The 8,956-nt window shown below is 38.1% G+C and overlaps 1 non-coding gene across 1 annotated transcript; it reads left to right on the top strand.

Moving 5' to 3' along the window:
• Window positions 1-4,055: 4,055 nt before the first annotated feature.
• On the top strand, window positions 4,056-4,273 carry LOC118523870 (small nucleolar RNA U3). Its single transcript, XR_004911297.1, has one exon. It is a non-coding gene; the product is annotated as a small nucleolar RNA U3 (small nucleolar RNA).
• Window positions 4,274-8,956: the final 4,683 nt, after the last annotated feature.

Raw genomic sequence — 8,956 nt, 5'->3', positions numbered from 1 at the left:
ATTGGGCTTGGCCATCTCCTGAGCTCTCCTTGGCTCCTTCCTTCAGGAGCTCTCTGGAAATGAGAGCTGTGAGATAGAAGAAAGTGAGGTGGGAGAGTGAGGTTCTTGTCTCACGGAGTTAAAGAATGAATCTCGTGGACAAAGCAGAGTGAGTAAAGCAATAGAGTTTTATTAAGCAAGGACACAGAAAAAGCTCTCAGGACTGAGAGGGATCCAGACAGGGTTGCCGACACGGGCCTCCACTGACAGTCTTTTATTTAGAACTGGCCAGGGAGCTTGTGGACTTATCATTCTTGTGATGGCTTGAGTAGGACTAGTGATGACATCTTTAATGGCTTACTTCTTTTTAGGGTCTGGTTATTCTTTGTTGGTCACAGGTGACTATCATAAAAAAGACACACACACACACACACACCCCCACCGCCGACAACTAGGTCAGAGTGGTCTGGTGTGTTCCCCTATTTCTGGTTTCCTTACACCTCCACATTATTGGGATTTCTGTGAGCCTGATCCCGTAAACCTCCAAGCTGTCTCTCCCTACCTAGCCCCCCCATCCCTTACTAAAAAGTACTGTTTTCTACTGCTGTAGGGACCTACAGTTCTCTTGTGGAATTCAGACAAGCTTCTCACCTACCAGGGGAGAGAGAAAAGGATCAGTATGTAGTGGTCTGGATAGACTGGTGGCCACACAGGAAAGGGCAGGGACCAGACCCTTGAGCAAACTGTGACAATAGGTCACAAAGTAAAAGCAGATGATGCTTGAGCAGAAGGGATGTGAAGTGCTGATTAAATGAGAATCTTTCTTCTCCCTTCCTCTAGGAGTCCACAAGGTAAAAATTGGAGAGGGTAACCAGAGTGAAATGTTGATCATCCACATAAGGGATCTCAGAGCACTGGGGTTGGCTGTATTATTTCACATGTGAAACATTTATCCTCACTGGTGGGTGAAATCAGGAAAAATATGTGCATAACCCTACTCATCATACATTTCTTTAGAAAAACAATGTCACGTCACATATGCCATTTACTTCTGTGCTTTATTCATACCAGGCAGGTGGTGGTTTGTGAGGATAATCAGCTCAGTCACAGAGGGGGAAAAGCTACATTTGCTTAACATGTATAGAGTATATAGTAGGAGTAATTTATGAACTATAGTATAAGGATAAGATGATTATATAAATAACCTACAAATTATGTGGAATAAAACCAGTTCTGTAAGTTAGATATGCCTGGAATGCCAAGTGAGTTTAAAACATGAAGACATCAAATGTGGTTAAGGAACTCTGTATAAGGGACACCTGGGTGGCGCAGTCAGTTAAGCATCTGATTCTTGGTTTCAGCTCAGGTGCTGATCTCAGGGTCTTAGGATTGAGCCCCGCATCAGGCTCCATGATCAGTGCGGAGTCTGCTTGTCCCTCTCTCTCTCCCCGCTCTGCCCTCACCACACATGCTCTCTCTCTCTCTCTAAAATAAATAAATAGGGGCTGCTGGGTGGCTCAGTCGTTGGGCATCTGCCTTCGGCTCAGGTCATGATCCCAGGGTCCTGGGATTGAGCCCTGCATCAGGCTCCCTGCTCAGTGGGAAGCCTGCTTCTCCCTCTCACACTCCCTCTGCTTGTGTTCCCTCTCTTGCTTTGTCTCTCTCTGTCAAATAAATAAAATCTTTTTAAAAATAAATAAATAAAAATAAATAAATAAATAAAAGCTTAAAAAAAAGAAAGAAAGAAAATCTGGATAAGCTTTGAGCTGGAGACGATATTTAAGGCTTAACTTACCAGCAGAATTTGAACAGGCTGAAATTGCAAAGAGACTCCAGATGGAGGGAATGGCAAGAGGAAAGATACAGAGGAAGAAAGACAAAAAGCACTTACAAATGGTAACAGACATTGCCTTTTGAGGTGTAGAGATCTCAAGGTGGTGACATCTAGCAGGCAGTTAGGAATTTTTCTAGAGGTGTAGAATTGGGATTCTTCTGTGTTGAGGTGGTGGTTGACACAAAGGAGGGAAATATCTACAGAAAAGAGATGAGACCTGAAGACAGAATTTTGAGGATCACCTCAAAATCAAAGGAGAGAAAATATTCAACAACAGAAAAACAAACAAACAAAAGTCATGAGAGAATTGGGAGGACAGTACAGTGTACCTAAAGACGAGGGACCACAGTATTTAAGGAAGATGATGAGCTGTGGAAGATGAACACCAAGAAAAGGCAACTTGCTGAGGCAGTTAGATGTTGACTGGCCTCAAAATATGAAGGGATTAATAAGGAAGTCCATTGAGTGAAGGCAGTGTTGTTCCTCAGACTCAAGTGCAGTCTCCCTGGGACCTCTTGATACCTCTCGCTCAAGCTCCTTCAGCGGGAGTGGAGGGAGGATCCCTTCTGGAGGAGGAATGTCTGAATGGTACAGGCCTCTCAACTTCGGGGTACTCAACTGAATTTATTCCTAACGAGCTAAAGGAAGAGACCGACACTCAATTCAGAGTCCTAGTAAATAGTCAGGTACATGGAGCTTGGTGTCTTTTAGTCCTGAAATAACAGCAAGGTTGGTTTTGAGAGATTTAAGAGAGGGGCGTAATATAGTGGTAAACAATCGTAGATGTTTCCTAACCTAAAATATATATTATATTTGGAATAGTACTGCATCTTTCATGATTATTTATTAAACCATTCTCATTTTTGCAAGCAATTGAAAAATAGATATTTGTTAATATTTAGTTTTGCTTTAGTATCTTTTGATTCTGTCTTTAACATTAAAGATTCAGTATCATAGAAAGATCTATAGAGTGCTCAAAAGTAACAAACTTAAGCTGTCCTCTTTTGCAGGGAAGTCTTCAAAAAAAGAAAAAGAAATCGTCCCAACTTGGTCTGTACAATTTGGGTTAAATTTTAAAATTTAAATTAAAAGGGCGCCTGGGTGGCTCAGTCAGTTAAGCATCTGCCTGGCTCGGGTTGTGATCCCGGAGTCCCCGGGGTCGGGCTCCCTTCTTAGTGGGGAGTCTGCTTCTCCCTTTCTCTTGGCTCTTCCCCCCGCTGGTGTTCTCTCTCTCTTGCTCGCTCGCTCACTCCCTCTCTCAAATAAATAAAAAAAAATCTTAAAAAAAAATTTAGGTTAATAATATGGGGTGCTTGGCTGGCTCAGGCGGTGGGGCATGGGACTCTTGATCTTGGAGTTGTAAGTTTGAGCCCCACGTTGGGTATAGAGATTACTTAAAAAAAATAAAATCTTTAAAAAAAAATGTTAGATTACTAATAAATGTAGCTCAATAATACACAAAATAAAGTAGATGAAACCTGATTTATTACCTAAATCAAAAAGCTAGTGGATGCAAAACGATAAGAGTTCGATTTAAATTTAAATAAACAGAGGATTCTCTGAAACAGAGAAGGCATCTTTGGGTGATGTGTAAAAATAGGAAAGCTTTCCTAAAGAACATATTACCTGAACATATGAAAAGATTTACAGTAGAGGGAGCTGTGGTAAAGAGAGGGATGTGCTTAAATTTAGTTTTCCAAAAGTCCATATGGACATTTAAAATTAGAATTATCAAGCAAAAAAAAAAATATTATTTTATATAATGTCAGAAACTTCTGCAACAAGCATCTGGAGAAATCTTTATTTTTAGAAGTATCAGGCATTATATTGGTTGCTTTGTCAGTAGTTATACTCGGAGATTACACACTCCATTTCTTCTCCCAAACTCATCAATCAGCAAAATCACTCCTCCTCTCCTGGGGACGTATAAGAGAAGAGGCAGAGAAAAGATAAAAGTGGTTTTTTTCCATACTATTCTAGAAATTCCTTCTTCTCTAGGACACAAAATCCTGAGGGGAAAAAGTGTTCCCCTAAAATCTTGACTGTAGGGTGACCAGACATTCCGGTGTGCTGGGGACAGTCACAGGTCACACCCATTGTCCTCAAGTGATTACTGGTAGTGCCACCTTTTAATTCTCCAAACTGCCCCAATTCAGACAGTAAATTACATGGACACCCTCCATGTGTAGCAATTGCCCCATGTATACTCAGGAGACACATAATACCAAAAATAAAAATTTCAAAGACCATACTTTCAAGGATCATTTCTACAGTTTGTTACTAGAGAAGTTTCTCTGAATGTGTAGAGAGCACTGGAAACTACCAGGAGGAGGCACAGCATTCTCTCCTGAGCGTGAAGCTGGTTCTTGATGTTGCTTCTGCGAACGCCATTCACCATTGATACTGGTTGGTTCTTCTCTTCCTTTGGGAGAGCAAGAGGGTGAGGATGCAGTCTGAGCAAAAGAAAGGAAGAAAGGAAGAAAAGTTATTATAAAACTTTCTACTTAGCCTACAAAATGGAGGAATATGAAATTGCAAAAAAAAAATTTACAAAAGCAAACATGCAGTAAAATTGATGATATCAATTAGATGTGATACTTTGATTAACTTTATATATGAGTTAGTTTAAACTGCTTAGAAATAAGCAGTTTTTATATATTTTTAAATTTAATTGTAGAATTGTTAGCCATCTTCAATAAACTGATTTGTACTTTTTTACTTTTTCTTCCCACAAGGGAAAAGGTCTCATATAATCATTAGTTCAAGCTAATGAGTGCACTGAAATATTTCATCTATTTTGAGAGAATATTAAGGTCCACAGATAGAAAAGAGACCAAAATTCCTTTCCTGGATTAATAACTCCCAATACTACTCCCACCCCCACTCAGTTCCACTTAAATTTGAAAAAGAGTTTTAAAAATTAAGTTTTAGAAAATTTTAATAGGTTTTGTAAATTTTTTTCAAGTGCAGGGGCACCTGGCTGGGTCAGTCAGTGGAGCAAGCAACCCTTGATCTTGGGGTTGTGAGTTCAAGGCCCCACATTGGGCCTAGAGATTACTTTAAAAAAATTTTTTTTCAAGTGCCTCAGTATGGAAACCAGAAATGAATGAGAAATTATATGAATAAATGCCATAATTGATTATATTCTTATGAGCCAACAAGAGCTATGGAAATGAATAGGTGGTGGGTAAAGGAAGATTAGTGAAGCCTATTTTTCAAGGAGTTTACAATCTAGTGGATGAAATAAGCATAGAAAACAATTTGGCATAATAAATTATATTTCAAAATAACATTGACATTTAAAATGGATGAGTATTACACTAGAAAGAATTTTTTAAATACAGAGAAATGGAGTGACTACATTCTAATTAAATCATAGCAGATGATAGACTTACTTGATTTTTTAAGTACCAAAAGAGGAGGAACTTCTATTTTTATTTTATAATGAATTCACATACCAAAAGATGTATTGGGAAAAAAATTCATATTAGAATTGAAGTCAAAGACAGACCTAGTTTAAAATGCAAGAGACTCACTTGTAGAAAAATACGTCTGATAAAAAGAACAAAACGAACAAAAAACATGGAGCTAAATAAATAAATGAAAGATGATTAACAAAATGTTAACAAAAGGATTCATAATTGCCTTTCAAAGTATTATAATTTTTAAAAGAGCTAGAAAAATGAGCCTGCTGATAAAAGAGTAGGGAATTGAAAATATTGGCTAAAAAGGAGCTATAAAAATAAATATTTTTTTCTGTATTGCCTTTTAACAAGAAAATTAAAGGAAATGTGCAATTAAGGAAAAAAAATGTCTTTACATATGGCTATGAAGGAAAGGAAGAGAAAAGTACACTGAACGCGAATCAGTCAAAGGGAAAGAGCATTACTTCGACAGTACTAAAGGAGCTCGTGATGAGTCTACTGATGCACTTAGAACCAACTGACGAATGAGGATGCCCTCACTGGATTACCGTAGTAGCCTCTTACAAGTCTCTCGCCTTGTTCTCTTGCTTTGTCCAGTCTAGTTGGAACACAGCAACCACAATGTCCTGTTAAAAACTTGTCAGATCATGCCATTCTTCTGCTCACAGTTCTTAAGTGATCCCCATGCCCCTCAGAGTACAGATTAAGGTTTTACAGTATCCTAGAAGGCCCTATATAATTTGGTCACAGTTTCCTCTCCTGTCTCTCTCCCCTAGGCCTCTCTCTGGTCACAATGGCATCCTTGAAGTCCCTGCAACAGACCAGGCCTTCCTCAGAGCCTTTGCTCCAGCATCCATCAAAGGATGACCTCAGGATCCTTTCATGAGATCTAAATGGTCAAGAATAAAACAAAAGCTCTTTGGGGTCCTTAACGTATTTTAAAAGTATCAAAGAGTCCTGACACCAAGACATTGAGAATCATTGCTCCAGCGTGGAGTGCCCTGGCCTCTGATATCTGCCCGCTCAGTCCTACACCTTCTTCAAGACTTTGCTTATACTTCACTCCCCTGGTGAGGCCTACCCTGACCACCTCCTCCCAATCCCAGACTTCTCATTCTCCCTTACATTTTCTCTTTTCCATGGCATTTATTACCTTACCACATACTATATAATTTACTTGAATATCATATTTATTGTCTATCTCTACAACTCTATAATGCAAGCTTCAAAAGGATGAACATCATAGTCAGGTTTGTTCACTGATCTATCCCAAGAGCATAGAAGAGTACCTGATACATAGCAGATGTTTCCTGAATAAGTGAATGATGAAGAATTTATAAAAATCTATTTCCAATACGCTTATTGTGATGAGCATTGCATAATGTATAGAATTACCAAATCACTATGTTGTATACCTGAAACTAATATATGTCAGCTATACTTTTTTTTTTAGCCAATTTTTTAGAAAGATTTTATTTATTTATTTGACAGAGAGATAGAGAGAGAGCACAAGTAGGCAGAGCGGCAGGGAGAGGGAGAAGCAGGCTGTCTGCTGAGCAGAGAGCCTGACATGGGGCTCGATCCCAGGACCCTGGGATCATGACCTGAGCCGAAGGCAGACGCTTAACTGACTGAGCCACCCAGGTGCCCCTCAACTGTACTTCAATAATAAAAATTTTAAAAATATATATTTCCAAGACATATTGAAGTGGTTGCCTTACAAAAATGCAGCAAAAATACATACATTCATCAAAATTTAATAAATTATTGGGAAAAAAAACATCTAAAAGACAAATAATAAAAGTAGCATAAAGACTGCAACTTTATCTGGTGAACCCATGGCAGAAGAAAAGAAATCTTTGAAACATCTTGTATCGGTAATTATATGCTCCAGTCTGAGAATGACATACACCACTGCCATCACCACTCATTACTCATTAGCTAGAACTCATCACATGGCCCCACCCAACCAAAAAGGGACCAAAAGTACACTCCTACCATTTATCTGAAGGCAGGAACCTGAAAATATTTGACAAATAGCACTACAACATGATGAATTGTGTTTCAAATTTGGTAAATCAGTTCAATAACTAAGATTAATAAAATTTCATGTGAAATTAGTTCAGAATATACAATGATTATAAAAAGCAAATAAATTCTGGTTTCATGATAAATAATAAATGGCTTAATCTTGACTTATATGCAGAAAATAGGTTACGATATATTCCATTAATCATAATGAATTTTATTAATGGTTTGGACTTGGGAGCATTTCATTCATTCCTCATATCTGTTCTTCCTTCCTTCCTTCCTTCCTTCCTTCCTTCCTTCCCACCTTCCTTTTTTTCTTTCCCTCTTTCCTCTTTCAGCAAATATTTGTTGAACCCTTCTATATACAGCTAATGGTTCTAGATGATGGCAATACAACAGTGAATAGACAAGATTCTTGCCCTCCCCAGAGTTTATGGGGGAACACTGGAAATTAACAGGTAGGCAGAATTTCAAAATCAAAATAGTTATAGATGGTGATAAATATTATAATGGAGATAAACATTTGATAAAGAATAACTGGGATAGTCAGAAAAATCTTTCTAAATTGATATTTGAGAAGAGATGTGTATAGACTGTGAAAGAGCTAGTTTTGCAAAGATCCAGAGAAAGAGAATTCCAGACACACGGGACCTGTGCAAAAGTTCTGGCATGACTGAGAAATGGCAAGGAGTCCTGTATGGTTTGCACCAGGGAGGAAGGAGGAGAGAGGTGGGAGACAAAGGGGATTGACAGGATTTATTTTATGTTTTTAAAAAATTACATTGGCTCCTGAGAGAAAAAAAGAATGGATAGGGGAACTGTTAGGAAGTAAAATGCAGAAATCTGGTTGGTTTTGATTCAATTTAGGTAACAGAGACAGAGAGAGAAATAGAGTCAACCCATGTTTAATAAGAAGGCCAACAGGATTTCCTACTGGGTTGAATGTGGAGATAAAAGACAAGGGAAAACCTAAAGACTAAGGAAATCAGCTGAAAGGTGAGGCCATGTATTGACATGGATAAGGCAGAGAAGGGGTAAATCAGAATGGTGGGAATCAAGAACTCTTCATTTAACATATTAAATTTTATATGCTGCTTAAATATCCAAGAGATGCTGCACTTTCTGGAAGTTCTAAGTTGATATTAATTCAACATATATTAAGCACTTATGAGCACTGTGCTCATTATTTAACATATGGAGCAGGGTCGTAAATTTAAGTCATACTCTGTTGTGTATTTTCTTCCTACTCACATGTAGCAGATTCAAACTGAAGACCAAAGTAGTTGTAGACAAAACAAAGCAATTACATTTTATGTATATACACACATAGATGCATACATGTTTGCAAGAATGTATGTATACATTCATTGTATACATATATATGTATATAAATATATATATATATATATACACACACACACACAATAGTTGTCTACAACTATTTTGGTCTTCAGTTTGAACCCCCTACTTCTGAGTTGAAAAACAAATTGTTTAATTCCATTTAAATTTAATCAAACCCAACATCTTTAAAAGTATAATGTTCCTTTCTGTAGACTAAAAGTGCTGTCTTTCGTATGGCCTCCTTCATTCTTCTACGTCTCTCACAAAGAATGGTGTCCTTTCATGTGGGGGTACATAAGGGGAGCTTAAACAACCTCATGGCAGCAGGGAAGAATCCAGGATCTGG

Source organism: Halichoerus grypus, chromosome 12, assembly GCF_964656455.1.
Source record: "Halichoerus grypus chromosome 12, mHalGry1.hap1.1, whole genome shotgun sequence".
Classification (NCBI taxonomy): domain Eukaryota; kingdom Metazoa; phylum Chordata; class Mammalia; order Carnivora; family Phocidae; genus Halichoerus; species Halichoerus grypus.
The sequence above is the reverse complement of the archived record's forward strand: the minus strand, read 5'-3'. Positions and strand labels throughout refer to the sequence as shown.